The sequence below is a fragment of the Anomaloglossus baeobatrachus genome, unplaced genomic scaffold (genome assembly GCF_048569485.1).
Source record: "Anomaloglossus baeobatrachus isolate aAnoBae1 unplaced genomic scaffold, aAnoBae1.hap1 Scaffold_4820, whole genome shotgun sequence".
Taxonomy (NCBI): Eukaryota; Metazoa; Chordata; class Amphibia; order Anura; family Aromobatidae; genus Anomaloglossus; species Anomaloglossus baeobatrachus.
In genome coordinates, this window is record NW_027444168.1 from 1 (window position 1) to 27,987 (window position 27,987).

The 27,987-nt window shown below is 46.9% G+C and overlaps 16 non-coding genes and 2 pseudogenes across 16 annotated transcripts; all 18 read left to right on the top strand.

The window, feature by feature from the left end:
• The first annotated feature begins 1,168 nt into the window (after positions 1 to 1,168).
• Positions 1,169 to 1,359, top strand: LOC142281735 (U2 spliceosomal RNA). Its single transcript, XR_012743772.1, has one exon. It is a non-coding gene; the product is annotated as a U2 spliceosomal RNA (small nuclear RNA).
• Positions 1,360 to 2,746: 1,387 nt separating this feature from the next.
• Positions 2,747 to 2,937, top strand: LOC142281746 (U2 spliceosomal RNA). Its single transcript, XR_012743783.1, has one exon. It is a non-coding gene; the product is annotated as a U2 spliceosomal RNA (small nuclear RNA).
• Positions 2,938 to 4,324: 1,387 nt separating this feature from the next.
• On the top strand, positions 4,325 to 4,515 carry LOC142281750 (U2 spliceosomal RNA). Its single transcript, XR_012743785.1, has one exon. It is a non-coding gene; the product is annotated as a U2 spliceosomal RNA (small nuclear RNA).
• Positions 4,516 to 5,902: 1,387 nt separating this feature from the next.
• On the top strand, positions 5,903 to 6,093 carry LOC142281751 (U2 spliceosomal RNA). Its single transcript, XR_012743786.1, has one exon. It is a non-coding gene; the product is annotated as a U2 spliceosomal RNA (small nuclear RNA).
• A 1,387-nt stretch (positions 6,094 to 7,480) lies between these two features.
• Positions 7,481 to 7,622, top strand: LOC142281749 (U2 spliceosomal RNA; annotated as a pseudogene).
• Positions 7,623 to 8,277: 655 nt separating this feature from the next.
• Positions 8,278 to 8,471, top strand: LOC142281747 (U2 spliceosomal RNA). Its single transcript, XR_012743784.1, has one exon. It is a non-coding gene; the product is annotated as a U2 spliceosomal RNA (small nuclear RNA).
• A 1,387-nt stretch (positions 8,472 to 9,858) lies between these two features.
• Positions 9,859 to 10,049, top strand: LOC142281753 (U2 spliceosomal RNA). The gene has a single exon (XR_012743787.1). It is a non-coding gene; the product is annotated as a U2 spliceosomal RNA (small nuclear RNA).
• Positions 10,050 to 11,436: 1,387 nt separating this feature from the next.
• Positions 11,437 to 11,627, top strand: LOC142281736 (U2 spliceosomal RNA). Its single transcript, XR_012743773.1, has one exon. It is a non-coding gene; the product is annotated as a U2 spliceosomal RNA (small nuclear RNA).
• Positions 11,628 to 13,014: 1,387 nt separating this feature from the next.
• On the top strand, positions 13,015 to 13,205 carry LOC142281737 (U2 spliceosomal RNA). Its single transcript, XR_012743774.1, has one exon. It is a non-coding gene; the product is annotated as a U2 spliceosomal RNA (small nuclear RNA).
• A 1,387-nt stretch (positions 13,206 to 14,592) lies between these two features.
• LOC142281738 (U2 spliceosomal RNA) lies at positions 14,593 to 14,783 on the top strand. The gene has a single exon (XR_012743775.1). It is a non-coding gene; the product is annotated as a U2 spliceosomal RNA (small nuclear RNA).
• A 1,386-nt stretch (positions 14,784 to 16,169) lies between these two features.
• On the top strand, positions 16,170 to 16,360 carry LOC142281739 (U2 spliceosomal RNA). The gene has a single exon (XR_012743776.1). It is a non-coding gene; the product is annotated as a U2 spliceosomal RNA (small nuclear RNA).
• A 1,387-nt stretch (positions 16,361 to 17,747) lies between these two features.
• LOC142281748 (U2 spliceosomal RNA) lies at positions 17,748 to 17,874 on the top strand (annotated as a pseudogene).
• Positions 17,875 to 18,563: 689 nt separating this feature from the next.
• Positions 18,564 to 18,756, top strand: LOC142281745 (U2 spliceosomal RNA). The gene has a single exon (XR_012743782.1). It is a non-coding gene; the product is annotated as a U2 spliceosomal RNA (small nuclear RNA).
• Positions 18,757 to 20,141: 1,385 nt separating this feature from the next.
• LOC142281740 (U2 spliceosomal RNA) lies at positions 20,142 to 20,332 on the top strand. Its single transcript, XR_012743777.1, has one exon. It is a non-coding gene; the product is annotated as a U2 spliceosomal RNA (small nuclear RNA).
• A 1,387-nt stretch (positions 20,333 to 21,719) lies between these two features.
• LOC142281744 (U2 spliceosomal RNA) lies at positions 21,720 to 21,909 on the top strand. The gene has a single exon (XR_012743781.1). It is a non-coding gene; the product is annotated as a U2 spliceosomal RNA (small nuclear RNA).
• Positions 21,910 to 23,295: 1,386 nt separating this feature from the next.
• On the top strand, positions 23,296 to 23,486 carry LOC142281742 (U2 spliceosomal RNA). Its single transcript, XR_012743779.1, has one exon. It is a non-coding gene; the product is annotated as a U2 spliceosomal RNA (small nuclear RNA).
• A 1,389-nt stretch (positions 23,487 to 24,875) lies between these two features.
• On the top strand, positions 24,876 to 25,065 carry LOC142281743 (U2 spliceosomal RNA). The gene has a single exon (XR_012743780.1). It is a non-coding gene; the product is annotated as a U2 spliceosomal RNA (small nuclear RNA).
• A 1,385-nt stretch (positions 25,066 to 26,450) lies between these two features.
• On the top strand, positions 26,451 to 26,641 carry LOC142281741 (U2 spliceosomal RNA). The gene has a single exon (XR_012743778.1). It is a non-coding gene; the product is annotated as a U2 spliceosomal RNA (small nuclear RNA).
• Positions 26,642 to 27,987: the final 1,346 nt, after the last annotated feature.

A 27,987-nucleotide genomic window follows, 5' to 3' on the forward strand; every position in this document is an offset into this window, starting at 1 on the left:
CCGTGCTGCAGTTCTCTGTCTTATCTAGATCATTTGCAATTGAATGGAATAGATCCCTTTTGGACAAAGTGGATTCACCTGCTGCTGCAGTGACCACAGGTGTGATAACATCTAGAATTGGCATCTGGTGCGATCTCTCCGCTTCCACTCCAAAGAAAGTTACCTGTTTATTCCTATCATGCATTGGTTTTTGGGGTTTTCTTTGAGTAATGATGATCTCTTTAGTAGTCTGTTGGCGCCCTCTCCTGGAGGAATAGTTTGCTTGCTCTTGGACATTCTAAAAGAGAGGTCATGATAGACATTGAGCTTCTGAGCTCAATTGGGGACAGTCATGGGTGATGAATGTTTGCAACCTACTGCGAAGCCTCATACCGCAATATAAGGAACGTCAAATACTAAGAAAGGGCGGCCTATGAAAGAATTACTACTTTCAATAAGTACACTTAAACGGCTAATTGGGAATAGAAAAACTGTAAAAAGCCCTCTGAGAAAGCCCCCCTCTAACCTTTGATAGTAAGCTTTTCTGTAGTCTGCCTGTTGATGTATTTTCCGTTTGAACTGTGCACAACATGAAGAGACGGAACACTGGCGGCTTGTCACAATGCCCCCCGATGACATCACAATAGCGCTGCTGCCTAGAAAACAAGCTGCGCAGAAGAAGTTGTTCTTTGGGTGGGAGGGTGGGCTAGTGGAAGGAGGGGGCAATCTCTTTTTTTCCCGGGTGGTAGGGGGATGACAGGAGAAGGGAAGCGGGTGGTGAGAAAGGTACAGAGGGCAGGGTTTGGGGGCTGGGAAGGAAAGGGAAAAGATTAGGGTTTGGGGATGATGAAAGGGCTTTCTACGGGTAAGGATGGCAAAGGGTGGCAGTGACGGAAAGTCAGGCAACCTGTCCTGTCCGTCTTTTTGTATCGTGAATTGGAAAGACTGCAAGGGGGAGGGGAGTTGCTTGCGCCCTAAAGGAGGAGTTATTCAGATTCATTGCAGTGGGCGGCGGCTGCAAAACGCACCATTCTTCTTGTTTTGGCTCTGCAAAGCAGCCTTTTCAAGGGTTGGCTTGGGTGACAAAATGTCTTGTGTAGGCGTGGGTTTGTCTCCCTCTCGCTCTCTCTCCCTAAGATGTGTCCGGCATAGGCCAGGGTGCCACTCGAGGCCCAAACCAATTCTGGTTATCGCTTCTCGGCCTTTTGGCTAAGATCAAGTGTAGTATCTGTTCTTATCAGTTTAATATCTGATACGTCCCCTATCTGGGGACCATATATTAAATGGATTTTTAGAACAGGGAGATGGAAAAAGAGCTTGCTCTGTCCACTCCACGCATTGACCTGGTATTGCAGTACCTCCAGGAACGGTGCACCCCTTCTTAACCCAGTTTCCAAAAGCAGAACTCAATTCACCTGATTCATATTAGCCCGATTTAATGAATTGGAAGAAAGCATACGTCTTCATATGCACCTCAATTTGGCCCATTCACTTTTCACACTTCCTCCTTTTGTTTTTTATCTTTCACACTTTTGACTTTCTTTATTCATCCAAATAGCAAACTCATCACCACTCAACCTGACCAACTCGGCTATGTCCCCGTGCTGCAGTTCTCTGTCTTATCTAGATCATTTGCAATTGAATGGAATAGATCCCTTTTGGACAAAGTGGATTCACCTGCTGCTGCAGTGACCACAGGTGTGATAACATCTAGAATTGGCATCTGGTGCGATCTCTCCGCTTCCACTCCAAAGAAAGTTACCTGTTTATTCCTATCATGCATTGGTTTTTGGGGTTTTCTTTGAGTAATGATGATCTCTTTAGTAGTCTGTTGGCGCCCTCTCCTGGAGGAATAGTTTGCTTGCTCTTGGACATTCTAAAAGAGAGGTCATGATAGACATTGAGCTTCTGAGCTCAATTGGGGACAGTCATGGGTGATGAATGTTTGCAACCTACTGCGAAGCCTCATACCGCAATATAAGGAACGTCAAATACTAAGAAAGGGCGGCCTATGAAAGAATTACTACTTTCAATAAGTACACTTAAACGGCTAATTGGGAATAGAAAAACTGTAAAAAGCCCTCTGAGAAAGCCCCCCTCTAACCTTTGATAGTAAGCTTTTCTGTAGTCTGCCTGTTGATGTATTTTCCGTTTGAACTGTGCACAACATGAAGAGACGGAACACTGGCGGCTTGTCACAATGCCCCCCGATGACATCACAATAGCGCTGCTGCCTAGAAAACAAGCTGCGCAGAAGAAGTTGTTCTTTGGGTGGGAGGGTGGGCTAGTGGAAGGAGGGGGCAATCTCTTTTTTTCCCGGGTGGTAGGGGGATGACAGGAGAAGGGAAGCGGGTGGTGAGAAAGGTACAGAGGGCAGGGTTTGGGGGCTGGGAAGGAAAGGGAAAAGATTAGGGTTTGGGGATGATGAAAGGGCTTTCTACGGGTAAGGATGGCAAAGGGTGGCAGTGACGGAAAGTCAGGCAACCTGTCCTGTCCGTCTTTTTGTATCGTGAATTGGAAAGACTGCAAGGGGGAGGGGAGTTGCTTGCGCCCTAAAGGAGGAGTTATTCAGATTCATTGCAGTGGGCGGCGGCTGCAAAACGCACCATTCTTCTTGTTTTGGCTCTGCAAAGCAGCCTTTTCAAGGGTTGGCTTGGGTGACAAAATGTCTTGTGTAGGCGTGGGTTTGTCTCCCTCTCGCTCTCTCTCCCTAAGATGTGTCCGGCATAGGCCAGGGTGCCACTCGAGGCCCAAACCAATTCTGGTTATCGCTTCTCGGCCTTTTGGCTAAGATCAAGTGTAGTATCTGTTCTTATCAGTTTAATATCTGATACGTCCCCTATCTGGGGACCATATATTAAATGGATTTTTAGAACAGGGAGATGGAAAAAGAGCTTGCTCTGTCCACTCCACGCATTGACCTGGTATTGCAGTACCTCCAGGAACGGTGCACCCCTTCTTAACCCAGTTTCCAAAAGCAGAACTCAATTCACCTGATTCATATTAGCCCGATTTAATGAATTGGAAGAAAGCATACGTCTTCATATGCACCTCAATTTGGCCCATTCACTTTTCACACTTCCTCCTTTTGTTTTTTATCTTTCACACTTTTGACTTTCTTTATTCATCCAAATAGCAAACTCATCACCACTCAACCTGACCAACTCGGCTATGTCCCCGTGCTGCAGTTCTCTGTCTTATCTAGATCATTTGCAATTGAATGGAATAGATCCCTTTTGGACAAAGTGGATTCACCTGCTGCTGCAGTGACCACAGGTGTGATAACATCTAGAATTGGCATCTGGTGCGATCTCTCCGCTTCCACTCCAAAGAAAGTTACCTGTTTATTCCTATCATGCATTGGTTTTTGGGGTTTTCTTTGAGTAATGATGATCTCTTTAGTAGTCTGTTGGCGCCCTCTCCTGGAGGAATAGTTTGCTTGCTCTTGGACATTCTAAAAGAGAGGTCATGATAGACATTGAGCTTCTGAGCTCAATTGGGGACAGTCATGGGTGATGAATGTTTGCAACCTACTGCGAAGCCTCATACCGCAATATAAGGAACGTCAAATACTAAGAAAGGGCGGCCTATGAAAGAATTACTACTTTCAATAAGTACACTTAAACGGCTAATTGGGAATAGAAAAACTGTAAAAAGCCCTCTGAGAAAGCCCCCCTCTAACCTTTGATAGTAAGCTTTTCTGTAGTCTGCCTGTTGATGTATTTTCCGTTTGAACTGTGCACAACATGAAGAGACGGAACACTGGCGGCTTGTCACAATGCCCCCCGATGACATCACAATAGCGCTGCTGCCTAGAAAACAAGCTGCGCAGAAGAAGTTGTTCTTTGGGTGGGAGGGTGGGCTAGTGGAAGGAGGGGGCAATCTCTTTTTTTCCCGGGTGGTAGGGGGATGACAGGAGAAGGGAAGCGGGTGGTGAGAAAGGTACAGAGGGCAGGGTTTGGGGGCTGGGAAGGAAAGGGAAAAGATTAGGGTTTGGGGATGATGAAAGGGCTTTCTACGGGTAAGGATGGCAAAGGGTGGCAGTGACGGAAAGTCAGGCAACCTGTCCTGTCCGTCTTTTTGTATCGTGAATTGGAAAGACTGCAAGGGGGAGGGGAGTTGCTTGCGCCCTAAAGGAGGAGTTATTCAGATTCATTGCAGTGGGCGGCGGCTGCAAAACGCACCATTCTTCTTGTTTTGGCTCTGCAAAGCAGCCTTTTCAAGGGTTGGCTTGGGTGACAAAATTTCTTGTGTAGGCGTGGGTTTGTCTCCCTCTCGCTCTCTCTCCCTAAGATGTGTCCGGCATAGGCCAGGGTGCCACTCGAGGCCCAAACCAATTCTGGTTATCGCTTCTCGGCCTTTTGGCTAAGATCAAGTGTAGTATCTGTTCTTATCAGTTTAATATCTGATACGTCCCCTATCTGGGGACCATATATTAAATGGATTTTTAGAACAGGGAGATGGAAAAAGAGCTTGCTCTGTCCACTCCACGCATTGACCTGGTATTGCAGTACCTCCAGGAACGGTGCACCCCTTCTTAACCCAGTTTCCAAAAGCAGAACTCAATTCACCTGATTCATATTAGCCCGATTTAATGAATTGGAAGAAAGCATACGTCTTCATATGCACCTCAATTTGGCCCATTCACTTTTCACACTTCCTCCTTTTGTTTTTTATCTTTCACACTTTTGACTTTCTTTATTCATCCAAATAGCAAACTCATCACCACTCAACCTGACCAACTCGGCTATGTCCCCGTGCTGCAGTTCTCTGTCTTATCTAGATCATTTGCAATTGAATGGAATAGATCCCTTTTGGACAAAGTGGATTCACCTGCTGCTGCAGTGACCACAGGTGTGATAACATCTAGAATTGGCATCTGGTGCGATCTCTCCGCTTCCACTCCAAAGAAAGTTACCTGTTTATTCCTATCATGCATTGGTTTTTGGGGTTTTCTTTGAGTAATGATGATCTCTTTAGTAGTCTGTTGGCGCCCTCTCCTGGAGGAATAGTTTGCTTGCTCTTGGACATTCTAAAAGAGAGGTCATGATAGACATTGAGCTTCTGAGCTCAATTGGGGACAGTCATGGGTGATGAATGTTTGCAACCTACTGCGAAGCCTCATACCGCAATATAAGGAACGTCAAATACTAAGAAAGGGCGGCCTATGAAAGAATTACTACTTTCAATAAGTACACTTAAACGGCTAATTGGGAATAGAAAAACTGTAAAAAGCCCTCTGAGAAAGCCCCCCTCTAACCTTTGATAGTAAGCTTTTCTGTAGTCTGCCTGTTGATGTATTTTCCGTTTGAACTGTGCACAACATGAAGAGACGGAACACTGGCGGCTTGTCACAATGCCCCCCGATGACATCACAATAGCGCTGCTGCCTAGAAAACAAGCTGCGCAGAAGAAGTTGTTCTTTGGGTGGGAGGGTGGGCTAGTGGAAGGAGGGGGCAATCTCTTTTTTTCCCGGGTGGTAGGGGGATGACAGGAGAAGGGAAGCGGGTGGTGAGAAAGGTACAGAGGGCAGGGTTTGGGGGCTGGGAAGGAAAGGGAAAAGATTAGGGTTTGGGGATGATGAAAGGGCTTTCTACGGGTAAGGATGGCAAAGGGTGGCAGTGACGGAAAGTCAGGCAACCTGTCCTGTCCGTCTTTTTGTATCGTGAATTGGAAAGACTGCAAGGGGGAGGGGAGTTGCTTGCGCCCTAAAGGAGGAGTTATTCAGATTCATTGCAGTGGGCGGCGGCTGCAAAACGCACCATTCTTCTTGTTTTGGCTCTGCAAAGCAGCCTTTTCAAGGGTTGGCTTGGGTGACAAAATGTCTTGTGTAGGCGTGGGTTTGTCTCCCTCTCGCTCTCTCTCCCTAAGATGTGTCCGGCATAGGCCAGGGTGCCACTCGAGGCCCAAACCAATTCTGGTTATCGCTTCTCGGCCTTTTGGCTAAGATCAAGTGTAGTATCTGTTCTTATCAGTTTAATATCTGATACGTCCCCTATCTGGGGACCATATATTAAATGGATTTTTAGAACAGGGAGATGGAAAAAGAGCTTGCTCTGTCCACTCCACGCATTGACCTGGTATTGCAGTACCTCCAGGAACGGTGCACCCCTTCTTAACCCAGTTTCCAAAAGCAGAACTCAATTCACCTGATTCATATTAGCCCGATTTAATGAATTGGAAGAAAGCATACGTCTTCATATGCACCTCAATTTGGCCCATTCACTTTTCACACTTCCTCCTTTTGTTTTTTATCTTTCACACTTTTGACTTTCTTTATTCATCCAAATAGCAAACTCATCACCACTCAACCTGACCAACTCGGCTATGTCCCCGTGCTGCAGTTCTCTGTCTTATCTAGATCATTTGCAATTGAATGGAATAGATCCCTTTTGGACAAAGTGGATTCACCTGCTGCTGCAGTGACCACAGGTGTGATAACATCTAGAATTGGCATCTGGTGCGATCTCTCCGCTTCCACTCCAAAGAAAGTTACCTGTTTATTCCTATCATGCATTGGTTTTTGGGGTTTTCTTTGAGTAATGATGATCTCTTTAGTAGTCTGTTGGCGCCCTCTCCTGGAGGAATAGTTTGCTTGCTCTTGGACATTCTAAAAGAGAGGTCATGATAGACATTGAGCTTCTGAGCTCAATTGGGGACAGTCATGGGTGATGAATGTTTGCAACCTACTGCGAAGCCTCATACCGCAATATAAGGAACGTCAAATACTAAGAAAGGGCGGCCTATGAAAGAATTACTACTTTCAATAAGTACACTTAAACGGCTAATTGGGAATAGAAAAACTGTAAAAAGCCCTCTGAGAAAGCCCCCCTCTAACCTTTGATAGTAAGCTTTTCTGTAGTCTGCCTGTTGATGTATTTTCCGTTTGAACTGTGCACAACATGAAGAGACGGAACACTGGCGGCTTGTCACAATGCCCCCCGATGACATCACAATAGCGCTGCTGCCTAGAAAACAAGCTGCGCAGAAGAAGTTGTTCTTTGGGTGGGAGGGTGGGCTAGTGGAAGGAGGGGGCAATCTCTTTTTTTCCCGGGTGGTAGGGGGATGACAGGAGAAGGGAAGCGGGTGGTGAGAAAGGTACAGAGGGCAGGGTTTGGGGGCTGGGAAGGAAAGGGAAAAGATTAGGGTTTGGGGATGATGAAAGGGCTTTCTACGGGTAAGGATGGCAAAGGGTGGCAGTGACGGAAAGTCAGGCAACCTGTCCTGTCCGTCTTTTTGTATCGTGAATTGGAAAGACTGCAAGGGGGAGGGGAGTTGCTTGCGCCCTAAAGGAGGAGTTATTCAGATTCATTGCAGTGGGCGGCGGCTGCAAAACGCACCATTCTTCTTGTTTTGGCTCTGCAAAGCAGCCTTTTCAAGGGTTGGCTTGGGTGACAAAATGTCTTGTGTAGGCGTGGGTTTGTCTCCCTCTCGCTCTCTCTCCCTAAGATGTGTCCGGCATAGGCCAGGGTGCCACTCGAGGCCCAAACCAATTCTGGTTATCGCTTCTCGGCCTTTTGGCTAAGATCAAGTGTAGTATCGTTCGAAAAGGTGGTTTAAGGCTCCGGCCACCTTAGTACAATGATGCAATGCACACTGGAAGGTTGCGCTTGTTAGTACTTTGGGAGGATAGTATATCCATCTAGAGGAAACCATGGCCCTACCAGGATCGAGGCTATTAGACTGAGTAAGTGTGGGGGTTATGGTGCAATGTGCCCCAGGAATGGACACCCTGGAGGGAGTCTGAACTTGCTAGGTTGGGACCCTGGTAAGCCTCAGACTCTGTCGCACGCCGCGCCTTGCCTATTCATACTTTTCAAGCATATTGCCCTATCCCGGCCTTCTGGCTAAGAAGGGAAATTTTTATAATCCCGGTCGGAGGTCCGGTCAGCTTTGGGCTGAGAAACCAACACCCGGTTGGAGGTCCGGGTCAGCTTTGGCTGAGAAACCAACACCCGGTTGGAGGTCCGGTTAGCCTTGGGCTGAGAAACCAACACCCGGTTGGAGGTCCGGTCAGCCTTGGGCTGAGAAACCAACACCGGTTGACGGTCCGGGCAGTCTCGGCTGCGAAACCAACGACTAGTAGCGCCCTACTCCACTTGGGTAAGATGCCTCGGTGGACGCTGGGAGCAACAACAAGGCTCAACCAGGCTTCGGCTTGGGGGAGCACCGAAGATCCCTGACCCTCGCTGTGGCCTTCTGGCTCGGAGGGACGGGGTTGATTTTTGGGGATCCTCTTCTCACGGAGGGGTCAACACGAATCCTAGCCTTTGCACTGTTTTTGGTGTGACTTCGGTCATGCATTTTTGCGGTGCTTTGGAAAGCTTCATTAAATCAAATCTGTTCTTATCAGTTTAATATCTGATACGTCCCCTATCTGGGGACCATATATTAAATGGATTTTTAGAACAGGGAGATGGAAAAAGAGCTTGCTCTGTCCACTCCACGCATTGACCTGGTATTGCAGTACCTCCAGGAACGGTGCACCCCTTCTTAACCCAGTTTCCAAAAGCAGAACTCAATTCACCTGATTCATATTAGCCCGATTTAATGAATTGGAAGAAAGCATACGTCTTCATATGCACCTCAATTTGGCCCATTCACTTTTCACACTTCCTCCTTTTGTTTTTTATCTTTCACACTTTTGACTTTCTTTATTCATCCAAATAGCAAACTCATCACCACTCAACCTGACCAACTCGGCTATGTCCCCGTGCTGCAGTTCTCTGTCTTATCTAGATCATTTGCAATTGAATGGAATAGATCCCTTTTGGACAAAGTGGATTCACCTGCTGCTGCAGTGACCACAGGTGTGATAACATCTAGAATTGGCATCTGGTGCGATCTCTCCGCTTCCACTCCAAAGAAAGTTACCTGTTTATTCCTATCATGCATTGGTTTTTGGGGTTTTCTTTGAGTAATGATGATCTCTTTAGTAGTCTGTTGGCGCCCTCTCCTGGAGGAATAGTTTGCTTGCTCTTGGACATTCTAAAAGAGAGGTCATGATAGACATTGAGCTTCTGAGCTCAATTGGGGACAGTCATGGGTGATGAATGTTTGCAACCTACTGCGAAGCCTCATACCGCAATATAAGGAACGTCAAATACTAAGAAAGGGCGGCCTATGAAAGAATTACTACTTTCAATAAGTACACTTAAACGGCTAATTGGGAATGGAAAAACTGTAAAAAGCCCTCTGAGAAAGCCCCCCTCTAACCTTTGATAGTAAGCTTTTCTGTAGTCTGCCTGTTGATGTATTTTCCGTTTGAACTGTGCACAACATGAAGAGACGGAACACTGGCGGCTTGTCACAATGCCCCCCGATGACATCACAATAGCGCTGCTGCCTAGAAAACAAGCTGCGCAGAAGAAGTTGTTCTTTGGGTGGGAGGGTGGGCTAGTGGAAGGAGGGGGCAATCTCTTTTTTTCCCGGGTGGTAGGGGGATGACAGGAGAAGGGAAGCGGGTGGTGAGAAAGGTACAGAGGGCAGGGTTTGGGGGCTGGGAAGGAAAGGGAAAAGATTAGGGTTTGGGGATGATGAAAGGGCTTTCTACGGGTAAGGATGGCAAAGGGTGGCAGTGACGGAAAGTCAGGCAACCTGTCCTGTCCGTCTTTTTGTATCGTGAATTGGAAAGACTGCAAGGGGGAGGGGAGTTGCTTGCGCCCTAAAGGAGGAGTTATTCAGATTCATTGCAGTGGGCGGCGGCTGCAAAACGCACCATTCTTCTTGTTTTGGCTCTGCAAAGCAGCCTTTTCAAGGGTTGGCTTGGGTGACAAAATGTCTTGTGTAGGCGTGGGTTTGTCTCCCTCTCGCTCTCTCTCCCTAAGATGTGTCCGGCATAGGCCAGGGTGCCACTCGAGGCCCAAACCAATTCTGGTTATCGCTTCTCGGCCTTTTGGCTAAGATCAAGTGTAGTATCTGTTCTTATCAGTTTAATATCTGATACGTCCCCTATCTGGGGACCATATATTAAATGGATTTTTAGAACAGGGAGATGGAAAAAGAGCTTGCTCTGTCCACTCCACGCATTGACCTGGTATTGCAGTACCTCCAGGAACGGTGCACCCCTTCTTAACCCAGTTTCCAAAAGCAGAACTCAATTCACCTGATTCATATTAGCCCGATTTAATGAATTGGAAGAAAGCATACGTCTTCATATGCACCTCAATTTGGCCCATTCACTTTTCACACTTCCTCCTTTTGTTTTTTATCTTTCACACTTTTGACTTTCTTTATTCATCCAAATAGCAAACTCATCACCACTCAACCTGACCAACTCGGCTATGTCCCCGTGCTGCAGTTCTCTGTCTTATCTAGATCATTTGCAATTGAATGGAATAGATCCCTTTTGGACAAAGTGGATTCACCTGCTGCTGCAGTGACCACAGGTGTGATAACATCTAGAATTGGCATCTGGTGCGATCTCTCCGCTTCCACTCCAAAGAAAGTTACCTGTTTATTCCTATCATGCATTGGTTTTTGGGGTTTTCTTTGAGTAATGATGATCTCTTTAGTAGTCTGTTGGCGCCCTCTCCTGGAGGAATAGTTTGCTTGCTCTTGGACATTCTAAAAGAGAGGTCATGATAGACATTGAGCTTCTGAGCTCAATTGGGGACAGTCATGGGTGATGAATGTTTGCAACCTACTGCGAAGCCTCATACCGCAATATAAGGAACGTCAAATACTAAGAAAGGGCGGCCTATGAAAGAATTACTACTTTCAATAAGTACACTTAAACGGCTAATTGGGAATAGAAAAACTGTAAAAAGCCCTCTGAGAAAGCCCCCCTCTAACCTTTGATAGTAAGCTTTTCTGTAGTCTGCCTGTTGATGTATTTTCCGTTTGAACTGTGCACAACATGAAGAGACGGAACACTGGCGGCTTGTCACAATGCCCCCCGATGACATCACAATAGCGCTGCTGCCTAGAAAACAAGCTGCGCAGAAGAAGTTGTTCTTTGGGTGGGAGGGTGGGCTAGTGGAAGGAGGGGGCAATCTCTTTTTTTCCCGGGTGGTAGGGGGATGACAGGAGAAGGGAAGCGGGTGGTGAGAAAGGTACAGAGGGCAGGGTTTGGGGGCTGGGAAGGAAAGGGAAAAGATTAGGGTTTGGGGATGATGAAAGGGCTTTCTACGGGTAAGGATGGCAAAGGGTGGCAGTGACGGAAAGTCAGGCAACCTGTCCTGTCCGTCTTTTTGTATCGTGAATTGGAAAGACTGCAAGGGGGAGGGGAGTTGCTTGCGCCCTAAAGGAGGAGTTATTCAGATTCATTGCAGTGGGCGGCGGCTGCAAAACGCACCATTCTTCTTGTTTTGGCTCTGCAAAGCAGCCTTTTCAAGGGTTGGCTTGGGTGACAAAATGTCTTGTGTAGGCGTGGGTTTGTCTCCCTCTCGCTCTCTCTCCCTAAGATGTGTCCGGCATAGGCCAGGGTGCCACTCGAGGCCCAAACCAATTCTGGTTATCGCTTCTCGGCCTTTTGGCTAAGATCAAGTGTAGTATCTGTTCTTATCAGTTTAATATCTGATACGTCCCCTATCTGGGGACCATATATTAAATGGATTTTTAGAACAGGGAGATGGAAAAAGAGCTTGCTCTGTCCACTCCACGCATTGACCTGGTATTGCAGTACCTCCAGGAACGGTGCACCCCTTCTTAACCCAGTTTCCAAAAGCAGAACTCAATTCACCTGATTCATATTAGCCCGATTTAATGAATTGGAAGAAAGCATACGTCTTCATATGCACCTCAATTTGGCCCATTCACTTTTCACACTTCCTCCTTTTGTTTTTTATCTTTCACACTTTTGACTTTCTTTATTCATCCAAATAGCAAACTCATCACCACTCAACCTGACCAACTCGGCTATGTCCCCGTGCTGCAGTTCTCTGTCTTATCTAGATCATTTGCAATTGAATGGAATAGATCCCTTTTGGACAAAGTGGATTCACCTGCTGCTGCAGTGACCACAGGTGTGATAACATCTAGAATTGGCATCTGGTGCGATCTCTCCGCTTCCACTCCAAAGAAAGTTACCTGTTTATTCCTATCATGCATTGGTTTTTGGGGTTTTCTTTGAGTAATGATGATCTCTTTAGTAGTCTGTTGGCGCCCTCTCCTGGAGGAATAGTTTGCTTGCTCTTGGACATTCTAAAAGAGAGGTCATGATAGACATTGAGCTTCTGAGCTCAATTGGGGACAGTCATGGGTGATGAATGTTTGCAACCTACTGCGAAGCCTCATACCGCAATATAAGGAACGTCAAATACTAAGAAAGGGCGGCCTATGAAAGAATTACTACTTTCAATAAGTACACTTAAACGGCTAATTGGGAATAGAAAAACTGTAAAAAGCCCTCTGAGAAAGCCCCCCTCTAACCTTTGATAGTAAGCTTTTCTGTAGTCTGCCTGTTGATGTATTTTCCGTTTGAACTGTGCACAACATGAAGAGACGGAACACTGGCGGCTTGTCACAATGCCCCCCGATGACATCACAATAGCGCTGCTGCCTAGAAAACAAGCTGCGCAGAAGAAGTTGTTCTTTGGGTGGGAGGGTGGGCTAGTGGAAGGAGGGGGCAATCTCTTTTTTTCCCGGGTGGTAGGGGGATGACAGGAGAAGGGAAGCGGGTGGTGAGAAAGGTACAGAGGGCAGGGTTTGGGGGCTGGGAAGGAAAGGGAAAAGATTAGGGTTTGGGGATGATGAAAGGGCTTTCTACGGGTAAGGATGGCAAAGGGTGGCAGTGACGGAAAGTCAGGCAACCTGTCCTGTCCGTCTTTTTGTATCGTGAATTGGAAAGACTGCAAGGGGGAGGGGAGTTGCTTGCGCCCTAAAGGAGGAGTTATTCAGATTCATTGCAGTGGGCGGCGGCTGCAAAACGCACCATTCTTCTTGTTTTGGCTCTGCAAAGCAGCCTTTTCAAGGGTTGGCTTGGGTGACAAAATGTCTTGTGTAGGCGTGGGTTTGTCTCCCTCTCGCTCTCTCTCCCTAAGATGTGTCCGGCATAGGCCAGGGTGCCACTCGAGGCCCAAACCAATTCTGGTTATCGCTTCTCGGCCTTTTGGCTAAGATCAAGTGTAGTATCTGTTCTTATCAGTTTAATATCTGATACGTCCCCTATCTGGGGACCATATATTAAATGGATTTTTAGAACAGGGAGATGGAAAAAGAGCTTGCTCTGTCCACTCCACGCATTGACCTGGTATTGCAGTACCTCCAGGAACGGTGCACCCCTTCTTAACCCAGTTTCCAAAAGCAGAACTCAATTCACCTGATTCATATTAGCCCGATTTAATGAATTGGAAGAAAGCATACGTCTTCATATGCACCTCAATTTGGCCCATTCACTTTTCACACTTCCTCCTTTTGTTTTTTATCTTTCACACTTTTGACTTTCTTTATTCATCCAAATAGCAAACTCATCACCACTCAACCTGACCAACTCGGCTATGTCCCCGTGCTGCAGTTCTCTGTCTTATCTAGATCATTTGCAATTGAATGGAATAGATCCCTTTTGGACAAAGTGGATTCACCTGCTGCTGCAGTGACCACAGGTGTGATAACATCTAGAATTGGCATCTGGTGCGATCTCTCCGCTTCCACTCCAAAGAAAGTTACCTGTTTATTCCTATCATGCATTGGTTTTTGGGGTTTTCTTTGAGTAATGATGATCTCTTTAGTAGTCTGTTGGCGCCCTCTCCTGGAGGAATAGTTTGCTTGCTCTTGGACATTCTAAAAGAGAGGTCATGATAGACATTGAGCTTCTGAGCTCAATTGGGGACAGTCATGGGTGATGAATGTTTGCAACCTACTGCGAAGCCTCATACCGCAATATAAGGAACGTCAAATACTAAGAAAGGGCGGCCTATGAAAGAATTACTACTTTCAATAAGTACACTTAAACGGCTAATTGGGAATAGAAAAACTGTAAAAAGCCCTCTGAGAAAGCCCCCCTCTAACCTTTGATAGTAAGCTTTTCTGTAGTCTGCCTGTTGATGTATTTTCCGTTTGAACTGTGCACAACATGAAGAGACGGAACACTGGCGGCTTGTCACAATGCCCCCCGATGACATCACAATAGCGCTGCTGCCTAGAAAACAAGCTGCGCAGAAGAAGTTGTTCTTTGGGTGGGAGGGTGGGCTAGTGGAAGGAGGGGGCAATCTCTTTTTTTCCCGGGTGGTAGGGGGATGACAGGAGAAGGGAAGCGGGTGGTGAGAAAGGTACAGAGGGCAGGGTTTGGGGGCTGGGAAGGAAAGGGAAAAGATTAGGGTTTGGGGATGATGAAAGGGCTTTCTACGGGTAAGGATGGCAAAGGGTGGCAGTGACGGAAAGTCAGGCAACCTGTCCTGTCCGTCTTTTTGTATCGTGAATTGGAAAGACTGCAAGGGGGAGGGGAGTTGCTTGCGCCCTAAAGGAGGAGTTATTCAGATTCATTGCAGTGGGCGGCGGCTGCAAAACGCACCATTCTTCTTGTTTTGGCTCTGCAAAGCAGCCTTTTCAAGGGTTGGCTTGGGTGACAAAATGTCTTGTGTAGGCGTGGGTTTGTCTCCCTCTCGCTCTCTCTCCCTAAGATGTGTCCGGCATAGGCCAGGGTGCCACTCGAGGCCCAAACCAATTCTGGTTATCGCTTCTCGGCCTTTTGGCTAAGATCAAGTGTAGTATCTGTTCTTATCAGTTTAATATCTGATACGTCCCCTATCTGGGGACCATATATTAAATGGATTTTTAGAACAGGGAGATGGAAAAAGAGCTTGCTCTGTCCACTCCACGCATTGACCTGGTATTGCAGTACCTCCAGGAACGGTGCACCCCTTCTTAACCCAGTTTCCAAAAGCAGAACTCAATTCACCTGATTCATATTAGCCCGATTTAATGAATTGGAAGAAAGCATACGTCTTCATATGCACCTCAATTTGGCCCATTCACTTTTCACACTTCCTCCTTTTGTTTTTTATCTTTCACACTTTTGACTTTCTTTATTCATCCAAATAGCAAACTCATCACCACTCAACCTGACCAACTCGGCTATGTCCCCGTGCTGCAGTTCTCTGTCTTATCTAGATCATTTGCAATTGAATGGAATAGATCCCTTTTGGACAAAGTGGATTCACCTGCTGCTGCAGTGACCACAGGTGTGATAACATCTAGAATTGGCATCTGGTGCGATCTCTCCGCTTCCACTCCAAAGAAAGTTACCTGTTTATTCCTATCATGCATTGGTTTTTGGGGTTTTCTTTGAGTAATGATGATCTCTTTAGTAGTCTGTTGGCGCCCTCTCCTGGAGGAATAGTTTGCTTGCTCTTGGACATTCTAAAAGAGAGGTCATGATAGACATTGAGCTTCTGAGCTCAATTGGGGACAGTCATGGGTGATGAATGTTTGCAACCTACTGCGAAGCCTCATACCGCAATATAAGGAACGTCAAATACTAAGAAAGGGCGGCCTATGAAAGAATTACTACTTTCAATAAGTACACTTAAACGGCTAATTGGGAATAGAAAAACTGTAAAAAGCCCTCTGAGAAAGCCCCCCTCTAACCTTTGATAGTAAGCTTTTCTGTAGTCTGCCTGTTGATGTATTTTCCGTTTGAACTGTGCACAACATGAAGAGACGGAACACTGGCGGCTTGTCACAATGCCCCCCGATGACATCACAATAGCGCTGCTGCCTAGAAAACAAGCTGCGCAGAAGAAGTTGTTCTTTGGGTGGGAGGGTGGGCTAGTGGAAGGAGGGGGCAATCTCTTTTTTTCCCGGGTGGTAGGGGGATGACAGGAGAAGGGAAGCGGGTGGTGAGAAAGGTACAGAGGGCAGGGTTTGGGGGCTGGGAAGGAAAGGGAAAAGATTAGGGTTTGGGGATGATGAAAGGGCTTTCTACGGGTAAGGATGGCAAAGGGTGGCAGTGACGGAAAGTCAGGCAACCTGTCCTGTCCGTCTTTTTGTATCGTGAATTGGAAAGACTGCAAGGGGGAGGGGAGTTGCTTGCGCCCTAAAGGAGGAGTTATTCAGATTCATTGCAGTGGGCGGCGGCTGCAAACGCACCATTCTTCTTGTTTTGGCTCTGCAAAGCAGCCTTTTCAAGGGTTGGCTTGGGTGACAAAATGTCTTGTGTAGGCGTGGGTTTGTCTCCCTCTCGCTCTCTCTCCCTAAGATGTGTCCGGCATAGGCCAGGGTGCCACTCGAGGCCCAAACCAATTCTGGTTATCGCTTCTCGGCCTTTTGGCTAAGATCAAGTGTAGTATCTGTTCTTATCAGTTTAATATCTGATACGTCCCCTATCTGGGGACCATATATTAAATGGATTTTTAGAACAGGGAGATGGAAAAAGAGCTTGCTCTGTCCACTCCACGCATTGACCTGGTATTGCAGTACCTCCAGGAACGGTGCACCCCTTCTTAACCCAGTTTCCAAAAGCAGAACTCAATTCACCTGATTCATATTAGCCCGATTTAATGAATTGGAAGAAAGCATACGTCTTCATATGCACCTCAATTTGGCCCATTCACTTTTCACACTTCCTCCTTTTGTTTTTTATCTTTCACACTTTTGACTTTCTTTATTCATCCAAATAGCAAACTCATCACCACTCAACCTGACCAACTCGGCTATGTCCCCGTGCTGCAGTTCTCTGTCTTATCTAGATCATTTGCAATTGAATGGAATAGATCCCTTTTGGACAAAGTGGATTCACCTGCTGCTGCAGTGACCACAGGTGTGATAACATCTAGAATTGGCATCTGGTGCGATCTCTCCGCTTCCACTCCAAAGAAAGTTACCTGTTTATTCCTATCATGCATTGGTTTTTGGGGTTTTCTTTGAGTAATGATGATCTCTTTAGTAGTCTGTTGGCGCCCTCTCCTGGAGGAATAGTTTGCTTGCTCTTGGACATTCTAAAAGAGAGGTCATGATAGACATTGAGCTTCTGAGCTCAATTGGGGACAGTCATGGGTGATGAATGTTTGCAACCTACTGCGAAGCCTCATACCGCAATATAAGGAACGTCAAATACTAAGAAAGGGCGGCCTATGAAAGAATTACTACTTTCAATAAGTACACTTAAACGGCTAATTGGGAATAGAAAAACTGTAAAAAGCCCTCTGAGAAAGCCCCCCTCTAACCTTTGATAGTAAGCTTTTCTGTAGTCTGCCTGTTGATGTATTTTCCGTTTGAACTGTGCACAACATGAAGAGACGGAACACTGGCGGCTTGTCACAATGCCCCCCGATGACATCACAATAGCGCTGCTGCCTAGAAAACAAGCTGCGCAGAAGAAGTTGTTCTTTGGGTGGGAGGGTGGGCTAGTGGAAGGAGGGGGCAATCTCTTTTTTTCCCGGGTGGTAGGGGGATGACAGGAGAAGGGAAGCGGGTGGTGAGAAAGGTACAGAGGGCAGGGTTTGGGGGCTGGGAAGGAAAGGGAAAAGATTAGGGTTTGGGGATGATGAAAGGGCTTTCTACGGGTAAGGATGGCAAAGGGTGGCAGTGACGGAAAGTCAGGCAACCTGTCCTGTCCGTCTTTTTGTATCGTGAATTGGAAAGACTGCAAGGGGGAGGGGAGTTGCTTGCGCCCTAAAGGAGGAGTTATTCAGATTCATTGCAGTGGGCGGCGGCTGCAAAACGCACCATTCTTCTTGTTTTGGCTCTGCAAAGCAGCCTTTTCAAGGGTTGGCTTGGGTGACAAAATGTCTTGTGTAGGCGTGGGTTTGTCTCCCTCTCGCTCTCTCTCCCTAAGATGTGTCCGGCATAGGCCAGGGTGCCACTCGAGGCCCAAACCAATTCTGGTTATCGCTTCTCGGCCTTTTGGCTAAGATCAAGTGTAGTATCTGTGAGGCTCGGCAGATGCAATGCACACTGGAAGGTTGCGCTTGCTAGTACTCTTGATGTATAGTATATTCATCTAGAGGAAAACATGGCCCTACCAGGATCGAGGCTATTAGACTGAGTAAGTGTGGGGGGCTATGGTGCAATGTGCCCCAGGACTGACGACCCTGGAGTGAGTCTGAGCTTGCTGGCTTGGGACCCCGGCGAGCCTTGGGCTCTGTAGCACACCGTACCTTGCCCTTTCATACTTTCTGAGCATATTGCTCTATCCCGGCCTTCTGGCTAGGAAGGGAAATTTTTATAATCATGGTCGGAGGTCCGTTCAGCTTTGGGCTGAGAAACCAACACCCGGTTGGAGGTCCGGGTCAGCTTCGGCTGAGAAACCAACACCCGGTTGGAGGTCTGGGTCAGCTTCGGCTGAGAAACCAACACCCGGTTGGAGGTCCGGGTCAGCTTCGGCTGAGAAACCAACACCCGGTTGGAGGTCCGGTTAGCCTTGGGCTGAGAAACCAACACCGGTTGACGGTCCGGGCAGTTTCGGCTGCGAAACCAACAACTAGTAGCTCTCTACTCCACTTGGGTAAGATGCCTGGGTGGACGCTGGGAGCAACGACAAGGCTCAACCAGGCTTCGGCTTGGGGGAGCACCGAAGATCCCTGACCCTTGCTGTGGCCTTCTGGCTCGGAGGGACGGGGTTGATTTTTGGGGACCCTCTCCTCACGGAGGGGTCCACACGAATCCTAGCCTTTGCACTGTTTTTGGTGTGACTTCGGTCATGCATTTTTTGCGGTGCTTTGGAAAGCTTCATTAAATCAAAAATCTGTTCTTATCAGTTTAATATCTGATACGTCCCCTATCTGGGGACCATATATTAAATGGATTTTTAGAACAGGGAGATGGAAAAAGAGCTTGCTCTGTCCACTCCACGCATTGACCTGGTATTGCAGTACCTCCAGGAACGGTGCACCCCTTCTTAACCCAGTTTCCAAAAGCAGAACTCAATTCACCTGATTCATATTAGCCCGATTTAATGAATTGGAAGAAAGCATACGTCTTCATATGCACCTCAATTTGGCCCATTCACTTTTCACACTTCCTCCTTTTGTTTTTTATCTTTCACACTTTTGACTTTCTTTATTCATCCAAATAGCAAACTCATCACCACTCAACCTGACCAACTCGGCTATGTCCCCGTGCTGCAGTTCTCTGTCTTATCTAGATCATTTGCAATTGAATGGAATAGATCCCTTTTGGACAAAGTGGATTCACCTGCTGCTGCAGTGACCACAGGTGTGATAACATCTAGAATTGGCATCTGGTGCGATCTCTCCGCTTCCACTCCAAAGAAAGTTACCTGTTTATTCCTATCATGCATTGGTTTTTGGGGTTTTCTTTGAGTAATGATGATCTCTTTAGTAGTCTGTTGGCGCCCTCTCCTGGAGGAATAGTTTGCTTGCTCTTGGACATTCTAAAAGAGAGGTCATGATAGACATTGAGCTTCTGAGCTCAATTGGGGACAGTCATGGGTGATGAATGTTTGCAACCTACTGCGAAGCCTCATACCGCAATATAAGGAACGTCAAATACTAAGAAAGGGCGGCCTATGAAAGAATTACTACTTTCAATAAGTACACTTAAACGGCTAATTGGGAATAGAAAAACTGTAAAAAGCCCTCTGAGAAAGCCCCCCTCTAACCTTTGATAGTAAGCTTTTCTGTAGTCTGCCTGTTGATGTATTTTCCGTTTGAACTGTGCACAACATGAAGAGACGGAACACTGGCGGCTTGTCACAATGCCCCCCGATGACATCACAATAGCGCTGCTGCCTAGAAAACAAGCTGCGCAGAAGAAGTTGTTCTTTGGGTGGGAGGGTGGGCTAGTGGAAGGAGGGGGCAATCTCTTTTTTTCCCGGGTGGTAGGGGGATGACAGGAGAAGGGAAGCGGGTGGTGAGAAAGGTACAGAGGGCAGGGTTTGGGGCTGGGAAGGAAAGGGAAAAGATTAGGGTTTGGGGATGATGAAAGGGCTTTCTACGGGTAAGGATGGCAAAGGGTGGCAGTGACGGAAAGTCAGGCAACCTGTCCTGTCCGTCTTTTTGTATCGTGAATTGGAAAGACTGCAAGGGGGAGGGGAGTTGCTTGCGCCCTAAAGGAGGAGTTATTCAGATTCATTGCAGTGGGCGGCGGCTGCAAAACGCACCATTCTTCTTGTTTTGGCTCTGCAAAGCAGCCTTTTCAAGGGTTGGCTTGGGTGACAAAATGTCTTGTGTAGGCGTGGGTTTGTCTCCCTCTGCTCTCTCTCCCTAAGATGTGTCCGGCATAGGCCAGGGTGCCACTCGAGGCCCAAACCAATTCTGGTTATCGCTTCTCGGCCTTTTGGCTAAGATCAAGTGTAGTATCTGTTCTTATCAGTTTAATATCTGATACGTCCCCTATCTGGGGACCATATATTAAATGGATTTTTAGAACAGGGAGATGGAAAAAGAGCTTGCTCTGTCCACTCCACGCATTGACCTGGTATTGCAGTACCTCCAGGAACGGTGCACCCCTTCTTAACCCAGTTTCCAAAAGCAGAACTCAATTCACCTGATTCATATTAGCCCGATTTAATGAATTGGAAGAAAGCATACGTCTTCATATGCACCTCAATTTGGCCCATTCACTTTTCACACTTCCTCCTTTTGTTTTTTATCTTTCACACTTTTGACTTTCTTTATTCATCCAAATAGCAAACTCATCACCACTCAACCTGACCAACTCGGCTATGTCCCCGTGCTGCAGTTCTCTGTCTTATCTAGATCATTTGCAATTGAATGGAATAGATCCCTTTTGGACAAAGTGGATTCACCTGCTGCTGCAGTGACCACAGGTGTGATAACATCTAGAATTGGCATCTGGTGCGATCTCTCCGCTTCCACTCCAAAGAAAGTTACCTGTTTATTCCTATCATGCATTGGTTTTTGGGGTTTTCTTTGAGTAATGATGATCTCTTTAGTAGTCTGTTGGCGCCCTCTCCTGGAGGAATAGTTTGCTTGCTCTTGGACATTCTAAAAGAGAGGTCATGATAGACATTGAGCTTCTGAGCTCAATTGGGGACAGTCATGGGTGATGAATGTTTGCAACCTACTGCGAAGCCTCATACCGCAATATAAGGAACGTCAAATACTAAGAAAGGGCGGCCTATGAAAGAATTACTACTTTCAATAAGTACACTTAAACGGCTAATTGGGAATAGAAAAACTGTAAAAAGCCCTCTGAGAAAGCCCCCCTCTAACCTTTGATAGTAAGCTTTTCTGTAGTCTGCCTGTTGATGTATTTTCCGTTTGAACTGTGCACAACATGAAGAGACGGAACACTGGCGGCTTGTCACAATGCCCCCCGATGACATCACAATAGCGCTGCTGCCTAGAAAACAAGCTGCGCAGAAGAAGTTGTTCTTTGGGTGGGAGGGTGGGCTAGTGGAAGGAGGGGGCAATCTCTTTTTTTCCCGGGTGGTAGGGGGATGACAGGAGAAGGGAAGCGGGGTGGTGAGAAAGGTACAGAGGGCAGGGTTTGGGGGCTGGGAAGGAAAGGGAAAAGATTAGGGTTTGGGGATGATGAAAGGGCTTTCTACGGGTAAGGATGGCAAAGGGTGGCAGTGACGGAAAGTCAGGCAACCTGTCCTGTCCGTCTTTTTGTATCGTGAATTGGAAAGACTGCAAGGGGGAGGGGAGTTGCTTGCGCCTAAAGGAGGAGTTATTCAGATTCATTGCAGTGGGCGGCGGCTGCAAAACGCACCATTCTTCTTGTTTTGGCTCTGCAAAGCAGCCTTTTCAAGGGTTGGCTTGGGTGACAAAATGTCTTGTGTAGGCGTGGGTTTGTCTCCCTCTCGCTCTCTCTCCCTAAGATGTGTCCGGCATAGGCCAGGGTGCCACTCGAGGCCCAAACCAATTCTGGTTATCGCTTCTCGGCTTTTGGCTAAGATCAAGTGTAGTATCTGTTCTTATCAGTTTAATATCTGATACGTCCCCTATCTGGGGACCATATATTAAATGGATTTTTAGAACAGGGAGATGGAAAAAGAGCTTGCTCTGTCCACTCCACGCATTGACCTGGTATTGCAGTACCTCCAGGAACGGTGCACCCCTTCTTAACCCAGTTTCCAAAAGCAGAACTCAATTCACCTGATTCATATTAGCCCGATTTAATGAATTGGAAGAAAGCATACGTCTTCATATGCACCTCAATTTGGCCCATTCACTTTTCACACTTCCTCCTTTTGTTTTTATCTTTCACACTTTTGACTTTCTTTATTCATCCAAATAGCAAACTCATCACCACTCAACCTGACCAACTCGGCTATGTCCCCGTGCTGCAGTTCTCTGTCTTATCTAGATCATTTGCAATTGAATGGAATAGATCCCTTTTGGACAAAGTGGATTCACCTGCTGCTGCAGTGACCACAGGTGTGATAACATCTAGAATTGGCATCTGGTGCGATCTCTCCGCTTCCACTCCAAAGAAAGTTACCTGTTTATTCCTATCATGCATTGGTTTTTGGGGTTTTCTTTGAGTAATGATGATCTCTTTAGTAGTCTGTTGGCGCCCTCTCCTGGAGGAATAGTTTGCTTGCTCTTGGACATTCTAAAAGAGAGGTCATGATAGACATTGAGCTTCTGAGCTCAATTGGGGACAGTCATGGGTGATGAATGTTTGCAACCTACTGCGAAGCCTCATACCGCAATATAAGGAACGTCAAATACTAAGAAAGGGCGGCCTATGAAAGAATTACTACTTTCAATAAGTACACTTAAACGGCTAATTGGGAATAGAAAAACTGTAAAAAGCCCTCTGAGAAAGCCCCCCTCTAACCTTTGATAGTAAGCTTTTCTGTAGTCTGCCTGTTGATGTATTTTCCGTTTGAACTGTGCACAACATGAAGAGACGGAACACTGGCGGCTTGTCACAATGCCCCCCGATGACATCACAATAGCGCTGCTGCCTAGAAAACAAGCTGCGCAGAAGAAGTTGTTCTTTGGGTGGGAGGGTGGGCTAGTGGAAGGAGGGGGCAATCTCTTTTTTTCCCGGGTGGTAGGGGGATGACAGGAGAAGGGAAGCGGGTGGTGAGAAAGGTACAGAGGGCAGGGTTTGGGGGCTGGGAAGGAAAGGGAAAAGATTAGGGTTTGGGGATGATGAAAGGGCTTTCTACGGGTAAGGATGGCAAAGGGTGGCAGTGACGGAAAGTCAGGCAACCTGTCCTGTCCGTCTTTTTGTATCGTGAATTGGAAAGACTGCAAGGGGGAGGGGAGTTGCTTGCGCCCTAAAGGAGGAGTTATTCAGATTCATTGCAGTGGGCGGCGGCTGCAAAACGCACCATTCTTCTTGTTTTGGCTCTGCAAAGCAGCCTTTTCAAGGGTTGGCTTGGGTGACAAAATGTCTTGTGTAGGCGTGGGTTTGTCTCCCTCTCGCTCTCTCTCCCTAAGATGTGTCCGGCATAGGCCAGGGTGCCACTCGAGGCCCAAACCAATTCTGGTTATCGCTTCTCGGCCTTTTGGCTAAGATCAAGTGTAGTATCTGTTCTTATCAGTTTAATATCTGATACGTCCCCTATCTGGGGACCATATATTAAATGGATTTTTAGAACAGGGAGATGGAAAAAGAGCTTGCTCTGTCCACTCCACGCATTGACCTGGTATTGCAGTACCTCCAGGAACGGTGCACCCCCTTCTTAACCCAGTTTCCAAAAGCAGAACTCAATTCACCTGATTCATATTAGCCCGATTTAATGAATTGGAAGAAAGCATACGTCTTCATATGCACCTCAATTTGGCCCATTCACTTTTCACACTTCCTCCTTTTGTTTTTTATCTTTCACACTTTTGACTTTCTTTATTCATCCAAATAGCAAACTCATCACCACTCAACCTGACCAACTCGGCTATGTCCCCGTGCTGCAGTTCTCTGTCTTATCTAGATCATTTGCAATTGAATGGAATAGATCCCTTTTGGACAAAGTGGATTCACCTGCTGCTGCAGTGACCACAGGTGTGATAACATCTAGAATTGGCATCTGGTGCGATCTCTCCGCTTCCACTCCAAAGAAAGTTACCTGTTTATTCCTATCATGCATTGGTTTTTGGGGTTTTCTTTGAGTAATGATGATCTCTTTAGTAGTCTGTTGGCGCCCTCTCCTGGAGGAATAGTTTGCTTGCTCTTGGACATTCTAAAAGAGAGGTCATGATAGACATTGAGCTTCTGAGCTCAATTGGGGACAGTCATGGGTGATGAATGTTTGCAACCTACTGCGAAGCCTCATACCGCAATATAAGGAACGTCAAATACTAAGAAAGGGCGGCCTATGAAAGAATTACTACTTTCAATAAGTACACTTAAACGGCTAATTGGGAATAGAAAAACTGTAAAAAGCCCTCTGAGAAAGCCCCCCTCTAACCTTTGATAGTAAGCTTTTCTGTAGTCTGCCTGTTGATGTATTTTCCGTTTGAACTGTGCACAACATGAAGAGACGGAACACTGGCGGCTTGTCACAATGCCCCCCGATGACATCACAATAGCGCTGCTGCCTAGAAAACAAGCTGCGCAGAAGAAGTTGTTCTTTGGGTGGGAGGGTGGGCTAGTGGAAGGAGGGGGCAATCTCTTTTTTTCCCGGGTGGTAGGGGGATGACAGGAGAAGGGAAGCGGGTGGGTGAGAAAGGTACAGAGGGCAGGGTTTGGGGGCTGGGAAGGAAAGGGAAAAGATTAGGGTTTGGGGATGATGAAAGGGCTTTCTACGGGTAAGGATGGCAAAGGGTGGCAGTGACGGAAAGTCAGGCAACCTGTCCTGTCCGTCTTTTTGTATCGTGAATTGGAAAGACTGCAAGGGGGAGGGGAGTTGCTTGCGCCCTAAAGGAGGAGTTATTCAGATTCATTGCAGTGGGCGGCGGCTGCAAAACGCACCATTCTTCTTGTTTTGGCTCTGCAAAGCAGCCTTTTCAAGGGTTGGCTTGGGTGACAAAATGTCTTGTGTAGGCGTGGGTTTGTCTCCCTCTCGCTCTCTCTCCCTAAGATGTGTCCGGCATAGGCCAGGGTGCCACTCGAGGCCCAAACCAATTCTGGTTATCGCTTCTCGGCCTTTTGGCTAAGATCAAGTGTAGTATCTGTTCTTATCAGTTTAATATCTGATACGTCCCCTATCTGGGGACCATATATTAAATGGATTTTTAGAACAGGGAGATGGAAAAAGAGCTTGCTCTGTCCACTCCACGCATTGACCTGGTATTGCAGTACCTCAGGAACGGTGCACCCCTTCTTAACCCAGTTTCCAAAAGCAGAACTCAATTCACCTGATTCATATTAGCCCGATTTAATGAATTGGAAGAAAGCATACGTCTTCATATGCACCTCAATTTGGCCCATTCACTTTTCACACTTCCTCCTTTTGTTTTTTATCTTTCACACTTTTGACTTTCTTTATTCATCCAAATAGCAAACTCATCACCACTCAACCTGACCAACTCGGCTATGTCCCCGTGCTGCAGTTCTCTGTCTTATCTAGATCATTTGCAATTGAATGGAATAGATCCCTTTTGGACAAAGTGGATTCACCTGCTGCTGCAGTGACCACAGGTGTGATAACATCTAGAATTGGCATCTGGTGCGATCTCTCCGCTTCCACTCCAAAGAAAGTTACCTGTTTATTCCTATCATGCATTGGTTTTTGGGGTTTTCTTTGAGTAATGATGATCTCTTTAGTAGTCTGTTGGCGCCCTCTCCTGGAGGAATAGTTTGCTTGCTCTTGGACATTCTAAAAGAGAGGTCATGATAGACATTGAGCTTCTGAGCTCAATTGGGGACAGTCATGGGTGATGAATGTTTGCAACCTACTGCGAAGCCTCATACCGCAATATAAGGAACGTCAAATACTAAGAAAGGGCGGCCTATGAAAGAATTACTACTTTCAATAAGTACACTTAAACGGCTAATTGGGAATAGAAAAACTGTAAAAAGCCCTCTGAGAAAGCCCCCCTCTAACCTTTGATAGTAAGCTTTTCTGTAGTCTGCCTGTTGATGTATTTTCCGTTTGAACTGTGCACAACATGAAGAGACGGAACACTGGCGGCTTGTCACAATGCCCCCGATGACATCACAATAGCGCTGCTGCCTAGAAAACAAGCTGCGCAGAAGAAGTTGTTCTTTGGGTGGGAGGGTGGGCTAGTGGAAGGAGGGGGCAATCTCTTTTTTTCCCGGGTGGTAGGGGGATGACAGGAGAAGGGAAGCGGGTGGTGAGAAAGGTACAGAGGGCAGGGTTTGGGGGCTGGGAAGGAAAGGGAAAAGATTAGGGTTTGGGGATGATGAAAGGGCTTTCTACGGGTAAGGATGGCAAAGGGTGGCAGTGACGGAAAGTCAGGCAACCTGTCCTGTCCGTCTTTTTGTATCGTGAATTGGAAAGACTGCAAGGGGGAGGGGAGTTGCTTGCGCCCTAAAGGAGGAGTTATTCAGATTCATTGCAGTGGGCGGCGGCTGCAAAACGCACCATTCTTCTTGTTTTGGCTCTGCAAAGCAGCCTTTTCAAGGGTTGGCTTGGGTGACAAAATGTCTTGTGTAGGCGTGGGTTTGTCTCCCTCTCGCTCTCTCTCCCTAAGATGTGTCCGCATAGGCCAGGGTGCCACTCGAGGCCCAAACCAATTCTGGTTATCGCTTCTCGGCCTTTTGGCTAAGATCAAGTGTAGTATCTGTTCTTATCAGTTTAATATCTGATACGTCCCCTATCTGGGGACCATATATTAAATGGATTTTTAGAACAGGGAGATGGAAAAAGAGCTTGCTCTGTCCACTCCACGCATTGACCTGGTATTGCAGTACCTCCAGGAACGGTGCACCCCTTCTTAACCCAGTTTCCAAAAGCAGAACTCAATTCACCTGATTCATATTAGCCCGATTTAATGAATTGGAAGAAAGCATACGTCTTCATATGCACCTCAATTTGGCCCATTCACTTTTCACACTTCCTCCTTTTGTTTTTTATCTTTCACACTTTTGACTTTCTTTATTCATCCAAATAGCAAACTCATCACCACTCAACCTGACCAACTCGGCTATGTCCCCGTGCTGCAGTTCTCTGTCTTATCTAGATCATTTGCAATTGAATGGAATAGATCCCTTTTGGACAAAGTGGATTCACCTGCTGCTGCAGTGACCACAGGTGTGATAACATCTAGAATTGGCATCTGGTGCGATCTCTCCGCTTCCACTCCAAAGAAAGTTACCTGTTTATTCCTATCATGCATTGGTTTTTGGGGTTTTCTTTGAGTAATGATGATCTCTTTAGTAGTCTGTTGGCGCCCTCTCCTGGAGGAATAGTTTGCTTGCTCTTGGACATTCTAAAAGAGAGGTCATGATAGACATTGAGCTTCTGAGCTCAATTGGGGACAGTCATGGGTGATGAATGTTTGCAACCTACTGCGAAGCCTCATACCGCAATATAAGGAACGTCAAATACTAAGAAAGGGCGGCCTATGAAAGAATTACTACTTTCAATAAGTACACTTAAACGGCTAATTGGGAATAGAAAAACTGTAAAAAGCCCTCTGAGAAAGCCCCCCTCTAACCTTTGATAGTAAGCTTTTCTGTAGTCTGCCTGTTGATGTATTTTCCGTTTGAACTGTGCACAACATGAAGAGACGGAACACTGGCGGCTTGTCACAATGCCCCCCGATGACATCACAATAGCGCTGCTGCCTAGAAAACAAGCTGCGCAGAAGAAGTGTTCTTTGGGTGGGAGGGTGGGCTAGTGGAAGGAGGGGGCAATCTCTTTTTTTCCCGGGTGGTAGGGGGATGACAGGAGAAGGGAAGCGGGTGGTGAGAAAGGTACAGAGGGCAGGGTTTGGGGGCTGGGAAGGAAAGGGAAAAGATTAGGGTTTGGGGATGATGAAAGGGCTTTCTACGGGTAAGGATGGCAAAGGGTGGCAGTGACGGAAAGTCAGGCAACCTGTCCTGTCCGTCTTTTTGTATCGTGAATTGGAAAGACTGCAAGGGGGAGGGGAGTTGCTTGCGCCCTAAAGGAGGAGTTATTCAGATTCATTGCAGTGGGCGGCGGCTGCAAAACGCACCATTCTTCTTGTTTTGGCTCTGCAAAGCAGCCTTTTCAAGGGTTGGCTTGGGTGACAAAATGTCTTGTGTAGGCGTGGGTTTGTCTCCCTCTCGCTCTCTCTCCTAAGATGTGTCCGGCAT